This window comes from Chiloscyllium plagiosum, unplaced genomic scaffold (assembly GCF_037043375.1).
Source record: "Chiloscyllium plagiosum isolate Xiang-an unplaced genomic scaffold, Cpla_swu_hap1 HiC_scaffold_2, whole genome shotgun sequence".
NCBI lineage: Eukaryota > Metazoa > Chordata > Chondrichthyes > Orectolobiformes > Hemiscylliidae > Chiloscyllium > Chiloscyllium plagiosum.
Window position 1 is genome coordinate 15,029,726 of NW_028270140.1, and position 22,469 is coordinate 15,052,194.

Sequence of the window (22,469 nt, forward strand, 5' to 3'; positions counted from 1 at the left end):
TAATGGAAAGTAAATGGAGTTGGACAAGGAAATCATCTAACAGGTTTAGTCAACAGCTACGTGAATCAGGCCAGCCGGTTCAATCCGGTACGCCCATCTCACTCTTAATAAAGTACCTTTATGACTGTGCTCGGTCTTTGTTTGAAACTTTTGGGGGAAGCAATATTCACAAAAAGACAATGTTACAGAATGAAGCCATTTGATCCATTGTGTCTGATCAACTCTTCAAATAAGTATTATGACTGTGACATGCTCCTGCCTTTCCCTGTACCATTGCATATTACTTTAAACAGTCTATTCTAGTTGTTTTTATGTCTCAATTAAAAGATGCAGTTTACTCCAAATTCCAACTACTCAGCATGAAAATTTGTTTTCACCTCACATTTACTGCTTTGTATTTGTGCCCTCACATTTGACCTGGTTACAAGCAGAAGAGTTTTCCCCTACCTATTCTACTCAGACCTCAATTTTAAAAACTTTTTGTTTTGGTCTCCTTTTAATACGCAGGAGATTTAGCAGCTTGGAATAGGAGTAAAAAGTAGATGGTGATCAGGAGTTTTGGTGCCTAGAGTTAATGTTGACAACTCAGAAGGTCATTTCTTAGCCAGTTTTATTTCTATGGGCCAATTCTGCCAAAATTGTGTTCGAGTACTTAAAAGGTCAAATTGAAAAAAAACTATTCCTCAAGTTGGGCCAGTCTCTATTAGCTGTACACCCCAACCAGATGCATGCGATATATTGATTGGCTGGTTCATAGATGGAAAACTTGCTAGCTAAGGATTGATATCACAATTGCACTGGTCTTGACTGCTTCTGGTAGGAGAAACTGGGACAGAAAAATCAAAACAGGGTAGAAGGAAACCTTCCCTTTTTTGGAAAGATAGATGAAAAAGAATAAACTGTTATAGCCTGGGAAGATTTAAAGACAATAGGGCCCAAAGAACATATTCCACACAATTGTTTCCATTTGTAGAAAAAGGTACGCATTGTAAAACTAGAGGGATCCAAGCAAAAATCGGCAGCCACATGTCTGTCTGCCTAGCACAGCCAAGTACAGTATTTACACCGTGGGAACACATGAGAAAAAACTAGTTCATCTTGTTTGGCTTACTGTCTTGATAGTCACATGACACAGCACAAGAGAACAGTTACTGTTGACAAAAGCATAAGAAAAAGTAGTAAATCTCAGTTGTCTGGCCCTTCCAGCTTACTCTATCATTTAATAAAGATCCTGATAGATATATACACCTTCAACTGCACTGTCCTATACATTCTTCTTATCCCATGATCCCCTCAAGAGCCCAAAACCTACCAAACTTAAGTCTTGGAAATACTCAATGACTGAATATTGAAGCAGATGATATATGGAGAATTCCAGAGATCACAACCCTCAGTGAGGAAATGTTTCCTCATCCATAACCGAAATGGATGCTTCTTTTTCCTGAAATTCTGATCCCTAATTCTGGATTCTCCAGTGTGGGAAGCTACCACTTAGCAGTTATTTTCCAATGCGTCCAGAAGGTCATCCTTCAAATTCAAATTTTTCTAAACTCCAGATATTAAAAGGCCCATTTCACTCAAATTTCTTCTCCATGACAACTCGTTCCAGGAAACAATTTAGTGAACGTCAAGGAAAGTAGAGCCACCAACATTTTATCATCATGTACTCTGGATGTGATCTCAGCAAAGTCACAAACAAAAATCAAAGGGGACACTTTCTTGCCCTTGTATTCTACCTTCTGTATAAAAGAAAACACTCTCTACATTCCTAACTCACTGTAGTTGCATGTCAGCTTTGCAGTTAAGTACAAGGCCAATTGCTTCTGAGCACCAACTTTTAATAGTTTAAAAATATTCTAATCTTCCTACCAAAGTGAATAATCCACATTGTAATGCATCCAAGTCCTTACCCATTAATGATCTATTTCACTCAATTAATCCTTTGCAGTTTCACCCTTCTCACAACTTAACTTTCCCACTCAATATTGGATTTCCAGCAAATTTAGATCAATTATACTTGATCCCTTCATTCAATTCACTAAATAAGTAGCCAAAGGACTCTTATTGATGCAAGATCACCCAATAATAGCTGGTCAACATGCAAATTGCCATTTATTCCTACTTTTTTCTTCCAATGTTAATGAGATTAAATATTGGCAAAAATTGAATTTCCCAACATTTACTATGTAGCATGATATTTCATTTAAAAGCTACTTAATTTTCAAATGTTCTAGCATATGAAAAAGGGGAGAATTAAGGAGTCATGATGTCAAAGATTAACATCAACAATTTACCAGGTGCCAAAAGCTCCCTAGTATTAATGTGTAGTTGTCAAAAATTAGTATTCATTCTTAAAGAAAATGGTGAACTACCCCTCATAAGGGAGGGCAAGGGGACAAAGATCACCCAACGTCATGACTAGGCGAAAGTGAGGACTGTAGATTAGAGTAGTGAGTGTGGTGCTGGAAAAGCACAGCCAGTCAGGCAGCATCAGAGGAGCAGGAAAATCAACATTTTGGGCAAAAGCCCTTCATCAGGAATGAGGCTGGAACCTCTGGGGTGGAGAGATAAATGGGAGGGGTTGGGCTGGGGGGGGCAGATAGCTGAGACTGCAATAGGTGGATGGTGGTGGGGGTAATAGTCAAAAAGGTCAGAGGGGAGGTTGGAGCGGATAGCTGGGAAGGAAGATCGACAGGTCATGAGGGCAGTGCTGAGCTGGAAGATTGGAACTGGGATAAGGGGGAGGGGAAATGAGGAAACTGGTTAAATCCACCTTGATGCCATAGGGTTGGAGGATCACAAGGCAGAAGATGAGGCGTTCTTCCTCCAGGCATCAGGGAGTGGTGATGGAGGAGGCCCAGGACCTGCACGCCCTCGGTGGAGTGGGAGGGGGAGTTGAAGTGTTCGGCCACGGTGCGGTGGGGTTGATTGGTGTGGGTGTTGTGACTAGCTGTCTTTATGGCCAAAAGTTACACTGTGTAAGCTATATGTCCCTAGAAATATAATAGGTTCAGAGAGAGATGTACAAAGGACAAGAGGGGCTGCAGAAAGCCTGCATGGGCTAGGCCAATCCTATGCTGGAGGGAAGATCCACACAGAGACAGAGAATGGAGCAGACTCAGGGCAGAGAGGAGTTCTCCCCAGACATCAGTCTTCACCAGGCAGATGAACAATGGGCGAGGGAGGAGGGAGAGTTTCCCCAACAAATCAGCTAGAAAAGGAGGATGCAGCTTCCATCACTTTAACAAGACTGAAACAGTCCATGCAGACACACACAGTCTGTCTGTGGTATCAATGACCTGGTCACAGTTATACACTTTCTCCAACATCATATCTAAAGCATATGTCACGGCAGCTTAGTGGTTAGCACTTTCGCTTCAGTGCCAGGGATTCCAGCCTCATGCGAGCTTTCACATTCTCTCCTTGAGTGCATGTGTTTCCTCCCACAGTCCAAACATGTGCAGGTTAGGTGGATTGGCAATGCTAAATTGGCCAGTGTCTAGGGATATGTAGACTCTAACCTCACATCTTTAATGCATTGTCTGAACTGAGACGTCACTTTTAAAAAAAAAAATGTAAAACCTTAACTTATTTCAGGAATGTGACTTAAAGTAGTTCTGGGATTTACATATTAAATGAATCCAAACCTGCAACTCCATTCTAAAAAATGAAAGACAACAGCAATCTAGCTTTGTTCAATATATCGCATCAGTTGTATGACACTGATCCTTTGCTATAAATCTGGTGTTTTACAATCCTGCCCAACTAACTACGTGAGAAAAGGAGCAGCGCTCAAAGCTAGTGCTTCTGTTGGTTATAAACCTGATGTTGAGATTTTTTAAACTTTGTCCTCCCCAGTCCAATACCGGCACCTCCACATACAGACTAAATAGGAAATGTGGGTTATAGAAATTGGGTAGAGGGTATGGGTCTGGATGGGATGCTCGGAGGGTTGGCATGAACTCCAAAAAAGGACCAAACTTCCTACTTCCACACTATAGGGATTCTATGGCTCTAAGAAGGAATTTAATAAATTATAAAATCAGAAAAATGACTAATCAACAGACCAAGATTGTTAAAACAAGACCAAAGATCATCTCCAATTCCCCAAGCCCTCATCTTGCACAAAATCTATTAAAAACATTAGCAAAATGTATTTTCCAAGTCCAAATATACTACCTCCACCTGTTCCCCCTTAACGACCCTGGTTACATCTTCAAAAGATTCATCAAGCAAATACACTTTGTAAAACCAGATTTACTCTAAACAAGGGGCGTGGAACACTGCCTGCAACAGTAGTAGACTCAAATTCAAGGGCATTTAAAATGGTCATTGGATAGACATTTGGATAAAAATGGAATACTGTAGGATAGATGGGCTTCAGATTGGTTCCACAAGTTGGCACAACATCAAGGGCCGAAGGGCCTGTGCTGTAATGTTCTATGCTCTAATTACATTCTTTTCTTCCCATTACCACTTTCATAATAACCTGGTGTACTAATGAACAGCCTGTATTTCCTCACTTCCTCTCTCCCAACTTCCTCCAAAGCAATCTTACATTTGTTACTTTGGAATCCACTAGAAGCATTCCAAAAATTTATGAAAATTTTGCAAGACTACAAGGGTATTTTTTCTTCTGCAACAACCTCTTTTGAGCCTCAGGGATGTGGGGATGCAAGCTTTCATTCCCATTCATTTTTCCAGTATTCCACATCTTCCTCTATCCACCACCCCCTACCCCAAGTAAAAAAAAACAAACCTCTTCACTCTAATGAGTGAGAGTCTTCATTCCCCACTATTTCTGGAGAATTTGCAGTCTTCTACCATAGAGACAGACAAAACAGATTTACTTACCATCTCTTACTCCTTCAAACTCCACATTTGATATGATAAATTTATCCTGTCTCATCCTCTTAGCAACAGATGCTTAATTTCAGTGTTACTCACACTTGTCAAAGCCTTTAGAACAAAATCTTTTAGACTTAAGAGTCAGATGTACAGCACGGAAGCAGACCCTTCAGTCCAACCCGTCCATGCCAACCAGTTATCCCAACCCAATCTAGTCTCAACTGCCAGCACCCAGCCCATATCCCTCCAAACCCTTCTTGTTCATATACCCACCCAGATGCCTTTTAAATGTTGCAATTGTACCAGCCTCCATCACTTCCTTTGGCAGCTCATTACCACCCTCTGAAAAAGCTGCCTCTTAAGTCCCTTTTATATCTTTCCCCTCTCACCCTAAACTTATGCCCTCTAGTTCTGGATTCCCCGATCCCAGGGAAGAGACCTTGTCTATTTATCTTATGTATGCCCCTCAAGCTTTTATAAACCTCTATAAGGTCATCCCTCAGGGAAAACAGCCCCAACCTGTTGAGCCTCTCCCTATAGCTCAAACACTCCAACCCTGGTAACATCCTTGTAAATCTTTTCTGAACCCTTTCAAGTTTCACAACATCTTCCGATAGGAAGGAAACCAGAACTGCACGCAATATTCCAACAGTGGCCTAACCAATGTCCTGTACAGCCGCAACATGACCTCCCAACTCCTGGACTTAATACTCTGACCAATAAAGGAAAGCATACTAAATGCTTTCTTCACTATCCTAGCTACCTGCGACTCCACTTTCAAGGAGCTATGAACCTGCAAGATGGAGGACAGGAAAAAGTTCTGGCTGTAACAGCAACTCCTTTGAGGTATTTTAGGTGTTGGAGAAGATTTCCTTGAATTCCTGGAGCAACAATTACTGTTTCATACACTGTTGCATTGTTTTGGAACTTTGGGGGAAAACTAAGCAAAACAACAACACTTTTTTAAAAAAAAGGAAGAACAGAAAGTAAGCACATGGTGAGGTCAGTGCAGGAGAAAGAGAGAGAGAGAGAGACTTTCAGACTTGTCTCACACTCAAACAATGACAAATTCTACCATAATGAATGCTCTGTCCCAGAGGATCCCTTACAAGATAACTAATTAATATGGTCTTGTCTCCCCCCCAAAAAAGTGTAAAGTAACATCTCTTATTGTTCCACAGCATCGTACTTTTGGAATGATGGCTCAAAATGTATTCCATGGAACTTTTCTTTCAAAGAAATCTTGCCAATTTTGTGTTCAAAAGGGGATTAAAGTCCCACATGATCATAGATTACTGTTCAGCAGTATAGCCACTGTTAGGGGTATTATAACCCATTACATGTTCTGATCTTTTGTGTCTCATCTTCACCCAGACAAGTTCTGCTACATGCTCTACTGTGCCAAGATACATCCTCATCACCGTCATGTCATATTTATCATATGGGCTAGCACAAACATCTGCTACTTTCTGCCTCTATAGTACATCAGATATTTCTGGAATATATAATTCCCAGTGATGACCAACCATATATCCAGTAGCCATCAAATCAAATCCATTTCCCTTTTTGTGCTATTACTTTATCTACCACATCAAGAATCTGCCATGCAATCCTACATCTTTTCCCATAAATTACTGCACTAATCTGTGGCTGGTTTAATAAACGTGCGTGTGTTCTACACCATCACATTTAGCCTGGAGACCAGCTTCACTCAACAGCTATGCCTCATCACAATATTTCAAGATTAGTCTTCATGAAACATTAGCCCTCTGAATATTTTCTTCCTTCGTTCCACAAGATTGCTCCCACCCACTCTTATCTGAATTTAAGATTATGCCCCATAAAAAAGGGAGAGAATCCTTAGCTCAGGGACACACCCTATGATACAGAGGTGAAAGGTTCAAAGTCCTTCTCCACATAACTCTGATGAGCAAGATGAAGACTGGGTGGATGCCGAGTTGATGTAACTACACCTAATGAGTACAGGTGGACCCCTTCCCCACCCACATTTGGCTGATTAACAATTACAAGAGCCAGGTATGGGTCTTTAACTGGTGCAGAGGTACTTCAGAAATATTTAAAACATCTATGCAGAAGGCAGTGGCAGCCATCTGAACTATTACTCCCTTTTGATTCAACAGTTTCACATCGGAGAGGAATTAGAACCTGCTAGAGGGACAAAACAATGAATCGAGACCTTCCTGCTCAACAGATAGAAACTATGCAATGAAAAGACATGATGCTTTAGGCTTCCATACTGTCCCAAAATAAAGACCCTATCCACCAACATGCAGGTTTGGGAGAAGGAGAATAATGTTTGGAGCCACAAAGATCACATTCTTCGACGAACATGATAAAGCACAACCAAATTAATCTACTTACAGAAGCAAGTATAAGCAAGAGACTGGGAGAACACTGCAAGCCAGGCTGTATTAGGAGGTGGAGAAGTCGACTTTTCGGGTATAATCCTTGGAGTACTGGAGTACTGAAGGGTTACACCCGAAATATCCACTTCTCTGCCTCCTATGCAGCCTGACTTGCTGTGTTCTCCCAGCCTCCTGCTCGTCTACCTTGGATTAAAGCATCTGCACTTTGTCTCCACATAAGTACAGCAGCTATTTCACACACAAAGATTAAATTACCTTTTAAAATATTTTCAATGCTAAGAGAAGATACACTGAACAAAAAGAATCCCTCACTTTGAATGCTGCACATCTAAATGTTTGCTAGAACCAGCAGACAGCATGCTTGTTGAACATTAGAGAGTCAATGGAATATTTCATTCCAAATGAAAACTACTTTCCTGGGGAAGCCTGCCCATTTTAAAATGGAATAATCCATACTCTCACCAAACTGTCCTACACTTTCCATGAAGTAAAAAGTCACATTGAAAATAGATCGGCGTGCACAAACTTCATGAGGCACAAGATTTGACATATTTTGGGTCAGATTTTCAACTGTTGGGTCACAGACACACAAACAGTGCAGGATGGTAAGAAAATATTTTATCACTAACAGAGCTGAAGGATTTCCTTCAGAGATTACAACTTCATTTCACTCACCAGATGATAAACCTCCATCTGAAATAATCCATTCATTGCGACTTAGGGCAAAAAAGGTAACCCACAGCTCATGAGGATTTCAATCACACCCCTAAAAAAGTTAAAATTAACATATGTCTGAAAGATCCTTAAATTCCTCACACCACAAAAGTGGCCATTTCCACCCCTTTCCAGGAAGGTAGGGGAATATTTACATGAGTTCAGGAGTGGTGGTGGGTGGAGGATGGAGGAGAAAAAGAGAAAGTGGGAAATCAAGAAAGCATCAGGCGATGCATACATAGCTATTAAAGCCCTTCCTGCCCAAGAAAAGCCAGTGGAAAGTACTCATCAATAAATCTCTCAAAAGGAGACAAACTGGAGTTAAATCTCCTCTGGGCCACCCGGACGAACCAACCCAACCACCTGTGGCACAGCATTTCAACTCCCCCTCCCACTCCACCGAGGATATGCAGGTCATTGGACTCATCCACCGCCAAACCACAACAACGCGACGGTCGGAGGAGGAGCGTCTTATCTTCCGACTGGGAACCCTCCAACCGCAGGGGATGAACTTGGACTTCACCAGTTTCTTCATCCCCCCTCCCCCCACCTTGTCTCAGCCGGATCCCTCCAGCCCGGCACCGCCTTCCTGACCTGCAGTCTTCTTCTTGACCTCTCCGCCTCCATCCTACTCCGACCTATCACCCTCACCTTGACCTCTTTCCACCTATCACATTTCCAACTCCCCTCCTCCAAGTCCCTCCTCCCTCCCTTTTATCTTCTCCTGCTGAACACTCTCTGCTCATTCCTGAAGAAGGGCCTGTGCCCGAAACGTCGAATCTCCTGTTCCCTGGATGCTGCCTGACCTGCTGTGCTGTTCCAGCAATAAAGTTTCAACTTAAATCTCCCCCCACCATCAAATAAAAAGGGGCTTGTCAAATAAATTTCTAGCTTTGTGGAATTGCATCTAATGGAATGCTTACTTTCCCACTCAAAGTGAAAAGATCTTTAACCTCTCTAGGAAGAAGGGTCTATGACTCCAAGTTGAAAAAAAAAGAAGCCACGCCAGAGGTGATAAGGTACCACATTATTTCTCTCTCCATCTTTGCAGATGGTTTGACCATCTAGAGAATGTGGTCTTCTACCGTGGAGACAGACAAAATAAATTTACTTAGCATCTCATACTCCTACAAACTCCATATTTGACACTGTAAATTTATCCTGTCTCAAACTCTTAACTTCACTTAGCTTCACTTGTTACTCACATTCAACATCACTCCAGTGTTGGCTTGCTCATGTTTGACTGCTTTCAACTCCATTTCATTTCTACAGGGAGTCATAGCAACATTTTCTCTTCCTACCCCAACAGAATTAGCCCTGGTGTCCCCAAGAGATCTGTTTTTGGCACCCCTCCTATTTTATATCAATGTTCAGATCCTTAGAGACAATGTTCAAAGACACAGCATTAGTCTTCAAATGGATGTTGTGACCTAGCTCAACATCAACAGATCTCAACTCTTCTGCTGTCGTTAAATATCTGACATACAGTGCTGGGTAAGCAATAAAACTTCCTGTTCAAATATTTGCAAAACTGAAGCAATGTCCTTCAATCTCCATTCCCTACTGTTGATTCTATCCACCTGCAACCTCCGTACCTAACAGCAGTCTGAAATTAATCCAGTCTGTTCCTTACCTTGGTGTCACATTTGGTCCATAGTGGAACTTGGATCTTAATTTGTGACAAGCCCAAGACCACATATTTCTATCCCAAACATCATCCAAAGTTGCCATCACATCAACCTTCATTTGGATAAGCCATCGCTAGATTACTCCTAAATGCTTTTTGCTGGTCTCCTGAATTTTACCCTCAAATTCTGTGTGTCATCCAAATCTATGCCACTTGCATCTTAATTCAGTGCTTCCGTTTTTCCTTTTATTCCCAAGTTCATTGACCTACAGAACAGTTCTTGGTCAAAGAATGTCTTAATTGTAAAGTTCTCATTCTTATTTGCAAAACCCTCTATTGCTGATCACTTCTCCATCTGTTCTCCTTTAAGTCTGGCCTCCAGTACATCCCCAATTTTAAATCACTGCACACATGGAGCCTTCACTTGCTTTGGCCTTGAGCTCCAAAATATTCTTCCTACACCCCTCTACCTTACTTTTTTCATTGCACAGGTTCCTTGAAATATTCCCTTTTGATAAAACTTGTGGTCATTTACAGGGACTACTGTAGTCAATGAAAAAGAATTCCCAAAATGTTCTATGACAAACAAATTTTCTCACTGAAGGAAACTTTTGTTTTTGGAAGGTAAATATAAGAACACAGAAATTCCAAACAATTAAAAGGAGAAAAGGTTGGCGTGACAATGCCTTGGCAAAAGCAATGGGAAACCTATTGGTTCCCAAGTGGCGATTGGTTTTGAAAATTAATTGCAGCACGGTGGCTCAGGGGTTAGCACTGCTGCCTCACAACACCGTGACCCGGGTTCAATTGCCGCCTCCGGCAACTGTCTGTGTAGGGTTTGCACATTCTCCCAGTGTCTGCGTGGGTTTCCTCCCACAATCCAAAGATGTGGGGGGGTTAGGTGAATTGGCCATGCTAAATTGCCTGAAGTGTTACATGCAGGGATAAATGTAGGGAAATGGGTCTTGGTGGGTTGCTCTTCGGAGGGTCAGTGTGGACTTGGGCCAAAGGGCCTGTTTCCACAGTGCAGGTAATCTAATCTAAAATCTAATTGTCGAGATGAGAGTCAGCAGGGAAAAAAAAATTTCAACAACAGCAGCAGATTCTTCGGTGGTTAACAGGAGAGAGACTACGTGCCTGAAATTGCCATTGTGAATTCAGAATAATACGCTGCCTCTCTGGTGCTGGGTTCAGGATGACACAAAACACATGGGTGGAGTGTTGGAACATCTAGATATCAAAGTGCATCAAACAATTACCTTGCTAGAGGGGGAATGAATATTAAATTCTATATGCAGACTTTAGGGAACCAAGGAATAAATGATCAAGCACAGAACTAAAAAAGGTAGCAAATCTATAGATTTTTCCAGGTGACTGCAATACCAAGCCTAGAATTGGAAGGCAGAGGAGGTCAACTTTAGATTCCTGAAGTGTGGGGACTAATTCTGGGGAAGGTGCAATTTTCACAGATGAGAGGTCACAGCTCAGAGCTGGAACTAATATCCACAGAGTGATTTGCAAATACTTTGGACAAGTTTTAAATGACTTGAATAGGGTTGGGCACCAGCACTTGAATTGTGTACAAAAGATCAACAGAGGCAGATAGCACTAGAATAGGGCAAGTGAAATAACCACACAGAGGCCAGTATCCTTTACAGAGAGAGTAAAGTCACCCTTTACAGAGAGAGACAGAGAGAGCTTCTGTTTTCAGAATGCTCTTAATCAATCCATTGCCAGATCAGATTCTGCAGAATGCAGTGGTCAAATGCCAGCAGAGGAATATTTAAGGAACATAATCTCAGCATCAAGGCTAGATTTGTTACGGAAAGAAGGACAAGGAACAATCAACAATAAAAATTTTTAGTGGAAGTTGACCATTTTACTGCAGGAAGAATAATTCCAAGGTGGGACTAGTTTGGGTTGGGATATCTGGTCGGCATTGACAGGTTGGACCGAAGGGTCCGTTTCCATGCTGTACATCTCTGCGAGTATATGGATCAAATTTAAAGACCGTCAGGTAATAAATACAAACAACTTAATTTAAATAAAAGGACAACTAGAGCCTGCTAGATAACAAGAGTAAGTCAACAACAAAGCAAAGCAGGGGAAGACGAACAAAAAATGACAGATGTCAGGTTAGTAACACAAGGAGAACCAGGTTAAACATAGAGTTTACACAGAGAAAAGTGACAAAAGAAAGGAGGTAAAGAGAGCTGATTATCAACATAATTAAAAACACTATCGGATTCCTTTCTCTCCTCTTAAAACGATTGTATGGGGAAGGTGGGGCCAGATGGACGCCAATGCCAAAGTCATAGCAATAAGGAGTAGTTCCAATACTGCTTGGGCTAAATGTTGAAAACAAAAAAAAAAAATTAGACATGCAGGCTATATTTAAATGTTGATATGTCACTAGGAGCAGCTGGGCTGCATTCAAGAATGCAGAGTGAAGAAAGTATGGAAAGTGCAGAGGTACGGCAAACTAGTTTGAGAAAACACAGTCACTAAAACAGAGGACCCTAGGCTTTATAAAAAAACAGAATGCAAAAGCATGGAAGTTACAATTTATTTGTATACAGTTGTTGGGGGGGGGGAGAAAAAGAGTCTACATCAGAATAGCAGGGCAATCAACTGAGGGTAGTGTCCAATTCTGGGCAATACACCTCATGAGGGGTGTAGAGGTATGAGAGAAGTTGCAGAAAAGAACAAAAGTTCTGGTATTGAGACTTCAATTAGATAGATTAGAGAAGTTGGGATTCTCCTTAAAAAGGGAAGGCAGCTATGACTAACAAATGAAGTTAGACAAAAAAAAAGTAAAGGGCAATCATCAAACAGGATGAGAATTCAGAATGTTAGAAAAGACTGAATTTTAAAAGAGGTACTATTTGAATTACAATATTTACAAAGACATTAATTAAAGTATGATTCAGTTAATTATTATATACAGACATGGTTACAGGGTGACCAAGATTGGGAACAGAATATCTGGGGCATTGTCTTTTACTAAGTACAGCCAAAAAGAAAACAACAAGGTGTTCTTGAAGGTAGTAAATGATCAGCAAGTCAGACTGGCTTTAGCACCACCCAAACTCATTCCACACTTCTATTTCAAATCTGAAGAAGCAAATTACTGCAGATGCTGGAATCTGTACTTAAAACAAGAAATACTGGAGCTACAGTGGATTAGAGGGAGAGCAAGCTAATATTTCAAGTGTGATGAACATCAGTGAAGGTTGTTTATAGGCCAAACAACAGCAAATATTGAACATTAAGTTTAAAAATCAGGAAACAGTATAAAAGCTAGGTAAACCTAATCGCAAAAAAAAACTGAAGGATGAATTCCTGGACTGCGTACAAGATAGGTTTCTGAAGTAGGATATTAAGTTGGTTTCTCAATTGGACCATTTCGTTACATAACACTTAATAACTTTGCTGCAGGAGGAAACTTTGGGAAAGTGACCATGATTGAACACGAACGTGATTCGATCATTCTGAAACTAGGGTCTTTAAGGGAAAGGTATGAGGGGCAAATTAGCTATGGGACCTTGAGAAAATTAACTACAAGATTTGACAGTAGTCAGGCAATGAAAATGGTAGGGCATGATCTGTAGCAGATATACATTCCTCCAAAGGCATGGAGCACAATGGGAAATGTGAATAAACTGAGGCAAACAAGTTCAAGACCGCATTAGATTCAAGTGAGAACGTGTATAGGGTATAAGCAGGCAGGGAAAGTGTTAAGTTAGAGTTTTGTAAAACAAGGAGGTTCAGCTGAGCATGACTCGGATCAGATAAGAACATACAGTTAACAGTGGAGTGCTGCAGGCAAGGGTAATGGGTTAACAAGGTGGAACAGCATTCATTATGTAGAGCCATTTAACAATATTGGAAGCATTTAGTATGTAAGATCAATTTAACAAGGTGAGCAGTATCCATTGTATGAATCCAGTTAACGAGGTTAGAAACATTCATTGTATAATAGTAAAGGGCTTGCTCTCTGCTATTGGTACTCGCTGATTGCAACAGTCACCCAATTAATATATTGGTTGCCTTATCTGGATGCTCCTCCCTGTAAAAAGGACTATATAATTCATTAAGAATCTGCTATTCATAAGAAGATCATGAACTTCTATCTCTGTGCACAAGGATGATTGTTCTCTCTCCCTCTTGGGCCTGGAACAAAGATGAAGGGGGTAAAACTATACTGTCTGTGAGATTTTTGCTTTGACAGAGGGGGAGAAATGGGATGATGATACAAGGAAGTGGCTTAAGGATGACCAGAAACAGAGGGAAAAAGAGAGCATGAATGCAAGCTAAAGATCACAGTGAAGGAAAAGGTAGGTTATAAAAAAGTTGGATATTTGTGAAATTGAGAAAAAGGATGAGATCACTCCATGCTTACATGAATGGATGAAATGGGTAAAGACAAATGGATTTTAAAAAGTAAAATTCTGCATGACAATGCTGTTGGGTTTTTTTTTGGGAAAATGTTACTTGCATTGTAAATACACTTGGAATGCCCAGAAAGCCTTTAAAGGTCTTGCACAGGAGGTTTGAAAACAAAATTGAGTGAATGGGGAGCATAAAATACCAGTATGGTCTGAAAATTAGCGATCTGAACACAGAGCAAAAACAAAATCATTCTCAGGATAGCAACTTGTTAATAGTAGGGTACTGCAGGAAGTTACAAGAAATTGTGTAGGCTACATGAATGGATTAGAACATGGCAATGGCAAATGGAATGAGAGAGTGTAAAGTTATCCACTCTGGTATAAAAAACCACCAGTACCTGTACTACTTAGTTCTTCCTTACACGCCCCCCCCCCCCCTTGCATATTCTTTCAATGGGATATAGCCCATCACTGGCAAGTATGTGTTCCTATCCCTAACTACTCTTGAAATGAAAAGGTTGTTAGGCCACTTCAGGGGGGCAGTTAACAAGTCAACCACCATGCTGTGGGCCTGGAGTCACATGTAGGTGAGGATGGCAGATTTTGCTTTCCCCCAAAAAAATTAAGGTGAGATTTTACTTTAGACAATAGTTTCCTGATCACCATTAAGACTTCCAGATTTTTAAAATTGAGTTTGAACCTATTTAAACCCATATTTCCAAAGCCATAGTCGGATTCTCTGGATTACTATTGCAATGACAATACTAGTGGTGCCCAAAGTGATGTGGGTGCCCTTGTTCATGATCTGTGATAAGTTAACAAATGCAGGTGCCACAAGCAATTAGGAATGTAAATATTATGTCAACCTTCATCACCAAGGTGAGTTGAGTAGGTTTCCTGCTACAATTGTACAGTGCCTTAGAGAGATTGTATAACACTCTGTGCACTCTGGTTTTGGCCGCATTACATTTACTCCTTGGCAATCAACAACAAACAGCTGTACCAGACTAAATACTTGGGATTGCTGGGGAGAAGAAATTGAGGAAACTTGCTCATATCCTTGAGCTGAAGGAATGACTGTCTACATCACCCTGTTAGAATTTTGTCTCCAATGAGACCATGTTTCCCTTGGTTGGGTAGTTTAGAACAGGAAAGTAGTAAGACTTTTTAAAAACCTGAAGGGAGGGAGAATTTTAATTTTTGGATTTCTCTACCACAGAGGACTGAATGCTCGGCAGCACACACAGGCCTGCTTAGACACGTTTTGCCCTTCCCTACTAAAATAGTCTTCACTTACAGGATCCATATTCTTCTTTCTTTCCCATTCATGCATTCATCCATGCTTTAATACTACTATGGTATCTGCTTTCAATACCACCCCTGGCAGCACATTCCAGGCACTCTCTGCACAGGAAAACTTGCTTTGCGGATTTTAGAATTTCTCCCCCTCACCCTGAACCTGTGTCCCCAATTAACCTCTCCAACCTGGGAGAGAGCCTCATACTTTTCAGTCTACCCAAGCCAATCACCATCTTTTAAACCTCCAATCAGGTTGCCCCTCAACCTCCTGCATTCTAGTGAAAAACCAATCCAGTCTATCCAACCTTCACAGCTAAAATTCCCAATCCTGGGGCAACATCCTAAAACTCTTTCTGTACCCTCTCCAGAAGGATGTGGATGCTTTGGTAGTGTGGTGACCAGAACTGTATGCAATATTCCAAAGTATGGCCTAAAGTTCTATAAAGCTGCAGCACAAACCTGTCTACCCTTATACTTAATGCCCCTTACAATGAAGGCAAGCAAGCCATAGTCTTCTTAAAAAGCTACCTGATCTACCAGCACTGCCACCTTCAGTGATCTGTGGGCCTGCACACCTAGATCCCTCTGCATATCAAAATACCTAGGGGTTCTGTCATTGTGTATAATTTCCACCCGTAACTGACCTTACAAAATTCATTACCTCACTTTTGCCTGAACTCCATGTCACTTTTTCTGCCCATGCCTCCAACTGATCTATATCCTCCTGTATCTCTGACAATTCTCACTATCCACAACTCCAAATCTTTGTATTGTCCATGAACTTCTTTCTTAGACCAGTTGGTTTTCCTCCAAATCATTTACGTTGATCATGAACAGAAGTCCCAGCACTGATCCATGTGGAATACCACTAGTCCCAAGCATCCTTCCACCACTACCCTCAGTCTCCAATAACTGAGCCAGTTGTTTCCACCTTGCCAGCATCAACTGCTTTTCCTCTCAATTATCCACTTTATCCCCTCAAAGTTAGTGAGGCATGACCTCTTCTACACAAAGCCATGCATGAAACACTCAGGCTTGTAATTTCTGGATTATCCCCATTACTCTTAAACACCGGGACAAATTGGCTATTCTACAGCCCTCTGGGACCTCATCTGTGGCCCAAGAAGACACAAAGATGTCTGTCAATGCTCCAGTAATTTGCTCTCTTGCCTCTCTATATTCTGGGACAGATCCCATCAGCACCCAGAGATTTAGCTACCTTTAAAATGCACAACATCTATTCCTTTTTGTGACTTGGCTTAGAAATTCAAAAGATCATCATCATCCAGATCTTCTCTATGAATACCAACAAAGTATTCTTTTAGAACCTGGGGTACCATACAAAATGTCAGGTAAAAAGCATCCAGATGACCTGTCTATCTTAAATGATGAGCTAAGGGATAAATATTAAATCATGTCTTAGTGACAGTCAGGCAAGAAACTTCACATTGCACCCAGAAAGCCACACCCCCCTCTTAGTGAAGAAGCAGCTTTTTAAGATTGGATATTCTCCAAAGATAGAGTGCCATTAATGACTCAGGAACAAAACTTAAAATTCAGTGATTTGATTATCAGGTATTTTCCCTGTTACTCAGTGCAAATCATGTTTCTCAAGAACAAATGACCAGTCTCTGCCAATATTTATGAGCATTAGTCAAGGACACAAAGTCTATTTGGGAAAAAAAAATCCACACAATAATAAGCTTTCAAACTTCAGTGAAGAGGGTGTAGAGCAGTTAATCTAACTCTGGAATTTGTGTAAGAAAAAACAGGATGAACATTGGAAGAAAAATAATTCGTATTCTAGAATGTTCCAGGTTGTCAGTGATTAAAAGGAGTTATGCACCAAACATACAAAACAGTAGTTGCCCAGCTTAACAAAATACTACTCCCAAGTATAGAAAGATTGAGGGGTAAACCAACAGTCAATTATTTTCTAACATTCCTATTAAAAGCTCTCATTTTAAGTCAAAAGCACACTGCAAATTGTCATTGAATTTTAAGTGTTCAGAAATGTGCATACCCATCCTACTTTCCCTTACCCAGAATAAGTAGACAGTATATTAAAAATTCAAAGAAGTTTATTCAGAAATCACTGTACCCATTCCACACAGGACAGAAGAAATCTGGAACTTCAAAAAAAAAATCCCAATTCCAGGTTACTGTACTAGACTGATGTGTTGGGTATGACTAGCAAAGAACATAATGCAATAGCAGATAGTTATGTTAGATCAGTCATGAATTTGCTAAATGGCAGAACAGACTAGAGATGCTAAATGGACTACCTAAATTTCTATGTCATACATTTTAGTCAACCCCCCCACCTCTCCAAATGGAAATAGTAGTACTACAAGAGACTCAATGTCCATGCCCCATCCCATTGGCTACTTTAACTAGAAATTCATGCCAAGCTCATGTTTGTTGACACAAGTATAGGAAATAAAAGCACAAACATATTGGGTGGGAAAATACTGACTGGATGCACAAGTGGTGCTGGTGTAGAGTCAAAGATAGAAAGCTGAAACTAAAATCTCTTTTAGTCATGCAACAGCTGCAGCCCAAAAAGCAGGATGAAGGGGGAAAACAAAATGCTGAACCAATTCAAAACCAGCACTGATATGGGAGAATCCTAAAATGTATGGCCAACAGCACCACCCTGTGGTGGCACACAGCACTTCTGGAATTCCTTCAAGTTCTTCCCATTCTCCACTTTAGAGAGCTTCTTTTGTTAAAATCAACACCTTAGTCACCTATGCCCAAGACATTTAGCAATTTGTTTTGGTCTTGTTCATTCTCCATTGAAGCATTCAGGAACATTTTTATTCCATTTAAAAAGGTGCCAAATCAATGCAAGTCTTATTGACACTACTTTTAATATTAGTGTCTGCAATTTAGAATGAAGTGATTTAGATTCCTCATTACGTAACTTCTGACTAAAGTTTCTTCTGGCTTTTGATAAATTGGAGATACAAATGACTCAAGTTGCCGCAACACAAATTTATCTTCCATTAATGCTCCTGCCGCCAAAATTGGCAAACATTTCATTTGCTTGGACTATTTCAGGCTAGGTTCAAAAATAACCAGCCACATGAAACAGTGAGACAAATTCCTAGAAGGAATGCAAAACCCAGTAAGTCCAAATCATCTCACTGGTTTGAGTGGTAGCAAGAGCTGTTTTATTAAAAAGCTCAAATCCAACTTCCACTCACAAAGCAGCATTAACCTGTCTAAAGTGCAAATCCAAAAGATATTTCATGTGATAAAGCCTTTGATAGCAAGCCATACAAAACAATATTTGGCCAAAGGTTTTAAAAGGAGTAAACTTTGCAAGAGAATACACATGAATATTTAGACATGTGACAATTAGAAAGGATATTAGCTAGGAAAAAAAGTTGGAGAGGTATTGTTGTTTCATGATGGTACAACAGAGAATCCCATTCAAGAAGCTTGATTAACAATATTTTCTGAAAATTGTTCACAGGGCTCAGATGTTGCTTGCTATGGGTAGAGTGGAATTTACTGCCCATCTCAAATAGTCCAAGTGGTGGTCATGAACTGCCTTGTCAAACTGTTTCAGTCATTAAGGTCTAGGAAGACCCAGAATACTGTCAAAGGATGGGTTCCAGGATTTTGACCCAGAGAAAGTTAAGGAATGGCAATATAGGTCCAAGTAAATGTGTATGGCTTGGAGTGGAACCAATAATGGAAACACCAAGTGCATCTGTTGACCTTGTCCTAGCAGATGGTAGAGATCGTGGTTTGTAAAAGAAACAACTCTAGTTTCAGAGTACCTTTGTAGATGATAACAACTGCATCAGTTGTGGAAGGAGTGAATGGGCTGTTGGTCAAGCAAGATGATGTCAAGCTCAAGTGTTATTGACACAGCTCTCAACTAGGCATGAGAGCTGTATTTCAATCACCATTCCTTACTGCAAGATGGATAGACTTGAGGGAGTCAATGAGGAGGTCTACTCAGTTCCCAGCCTTTGACCTGCTCTATAGCCATAGTATTTGTATGGCTGATCTAGTTGCATTTTCAGTAACTCCTAGGATAATGGCAGTGTCATAGGGTAATTATTGAGTTGCTCTTGGAGAAAGTCACTGATCGGCACGTGTGGGACTTACTACTCATTATACCAAAATCAGAAATGTTGTCCACCTTTTGCTGCATTTAAATTGACTGCTTCAGTAACTGGGAGTTTTGAATTGTTGAACACCCCTACTTCAGGCCTAATAGGGGGGGAAAAAAAAAACATCATTGAATCAGATGAAGGTAGTTGGGTCTAGAAATTTCCCTGAGAAACTCAATAGGGTTATTTTGCAGTTGTAGCATCCCTCTGAGCCAGGAGCTCCAAGTTTAAACCCCACCTGCTCCAGAGATAGTAATATCACTGTATTGATCACAAAAAAAATCCAGCCCAGTGAACTCCTGTTACAATGGCAAACTTCCAACAACCATCTTTTGTGATTGCATGACTCCAACCAGAAAGCAAACAGCAGAGTCTCTGTCCTATAGATTTCAGTTTTGTGACAGCTCCCAGAATTTTTGGTTCATGTTTGTATTAAGGCTGTAAAGGGACTAAGAACCAAGTGACCCAAGCAGAACCCAAAAAATGAGTGCCAGTGTAGAGGTTACTACTGAACAAATGTTGTGATAGCACTGAACTGGTTGACAACAATCGCTTTACTTATGATTGTTGTCAGTTAGCTTGGATTAGTCCAGTTTTGTGTAAAACACATTGGGCAACTTTCCACATTGTTGGATAGCTACACTGGAACAGCATGGCTAGGGGTATGAGTATGTTGCTGGAAAAACACAGCAAGTCAGGCAGCATCCAAGCAACAGGAAAATCGCCAGAGCCCTTCATCAGGAAAGGGGTAGGAGTATGGCTAGTTCTGGAGCACAAGTCTTCAGTATAATCACCAAATTGTCAGGGCAAACTCCCACTGCCTCCAGCCCTTTCTTGGCATCATGGAGTGAATCAATTTGGCTGAAGGCTTGCACCTGCAATATGGAGAACCTAAGACCACCATGATCCACTTGACACTTCTGCCTAAAAGACATACCTCAGTTTTGTATGAAGGTGGTGGGCTCACCCATCCCAAGGGTCAGAATGCTTGTAGAGGCCTACTCCTTCAGTTGAGTTACTTAAATTGCTCACAACCATTCAAGAGCAGATGTTGTAGGACTACCAACCTTGGATCTGGTGCATTGGTCCTGAAATTGTTCAGCTGTGTATATTGGATGCTGTTTCTCACAATGTTGATACCTCATTTTAGCTATGTCAGTTGCTGATCCAGGCAAGCTCTCCTACAATTTTCAATAAGCCAAGGTCGATCTATTGGCTTGATGTAGGAGTAGGGAATACAGGTCAAGAGGTTACAGATTGTAGCTGAGATGAGAAATGACAAATGCAAGTTGCATGTGGAAGTGGCGTACAGATACCCAAAACAAAGTGTACAGAGAAAGGAATAACATGTCAAAAAGGTATGACTATAATCATGGGTGATTTTTAATCTCCTTATCAACTAAAAACTTTGAAAAGGAGGAGGAGTTCAAAGGATACTCCGTTTCTTGGAGCAGCTTGTTCTAGAACTAAACAGACAATGTGTTTAAGCTTAGTGTTGTGTAATGGGACAGGATTAATTAAGGAGCTCAGAGTTAAGACACCTCTAGGTAGCTGCAACCATAATAGAACTGAATTTGACATTCATATAGAGGAGTCAACCCAAGACTAGTATTTTAAAGTTTGAGAGCATAAAAGCAGACAAGCTAATGTAGAATCTCAAACAAACAAGTTAGGGATTAGGTCAATAGAGATGCCATGGCAGACAGTTAAGAGGACCCGAGTATATAGAATAGATACATTCTGAAATGAGAAAAAATTCCAAAAGGAGAACCCAGTATCAAAATTTCAGGGATTATTATATAAACTTTTATTAAAGTATATAATTGCACAAAGATGGGTGGCAGGTCAGAAGATTAGATAACATTTTAAAAAGAGGGGAAAAGAGTGTACAGAATGTGCTCCGATTTTAAAATATCTATACTTTATATAAAACATGTCCCATGATCCCATGTCCAGATGAATTAAGTATATTTTTGCATCTGTTTTTAAATGTAGAACATACCCCTAACATCCCAGAAAGAGCTATAAAATCAAGAAATGAGGGGAAGGAACTTGGGAGAACTCAAAATTACAAATTAAGTGGTACTGAACAAACCTTTGGTGTGGAGTTAACAAGTGCCTAGTCCAGATGGACTTTATCCTAGGATCTTAAAAGAAATGGCTGTAGGATGCAAGGGAGCAATTTATACATTTTTAAACACTATTTTTACATTTCTGATTTTGAACTAGTGGCTTTATTTTTTAGTTTGTGCATGAGTTGTTAAATTATTCACTTGTCAGTATTACTGAAGGTCTTTCTGGAGCCATAACTTTCTTTTAATATAAAAGCATGGGGTTTTGTTTCATTGGAAGAGTTGAAACAGACCTCTTATATTGAGGAGCATTAATTCGATGTGTTTAGAATGAACAGTTTTTGTTTAGGGAAAATACCCATAATTTGGAAAGACTAGTTCAATTCAGAGGCCTGGGCTAAAATTATACTCATGAGAGACTGGAGTTGGTTCAGTAGAAAGTTAGAAAATAGGTTTCCTTAATGTTAAGGGTTTAGTGTCAAAGCTCCATACCAGAACCATTTGATTGGAACAGTGTTTGGGTTATTTGAAGTCAATAAATTTTACACTCAATTGTGCAACTAATCAATTAAAGAATTGAAAGAAAACAGTCAAGTGTAATCTATAGATGTGATAGAGAAGCAAACTGTCTGGTATTTGAGTAAAGTGATAGTGGTGGGACAGATGAGATTGTATTTTTGTAATTTGAAATCTTTCACATTGTTCTATTTTGTCTTTTCTTTAGCATAATAAACTTCTGCTTTGTTTTAACCAAAGCTGCAGCATAACATGTGTGTTTTCAGTGAAGTAGCCCTTTGTAAAAGAAAAGTGATTTATCAAGCCAGATTTCAGTCGGAGGATCAAGCTTGTCAGAGATGTACAGCATGGAAACAGACCCTTCCATCAAACCCACCCACGCTGACCAGATATCCCAACCCAATCTAGATAGAGCCTGTAATAACAATGGGGCTAATAACTTCAGAGATAGCTGCAGCACTGGTTTGTTTTCTAAAACTCCCTAG

General features: G+C 40.4%; 1 protein-coding gene across 1 annotated transcript in view; it reads right to left on the reverse strand.

Annotated features, from left to right (window-relative positions):
• The window catches only part of slc20a2 (solute carrier family 20 member 2), a 93,102-nt gene that overhangs the window by 55,849 nt on the left and 14,784 nt on the right, over positions 1-22,469 (reverse strand). The window lies entirely within an intron of this gene.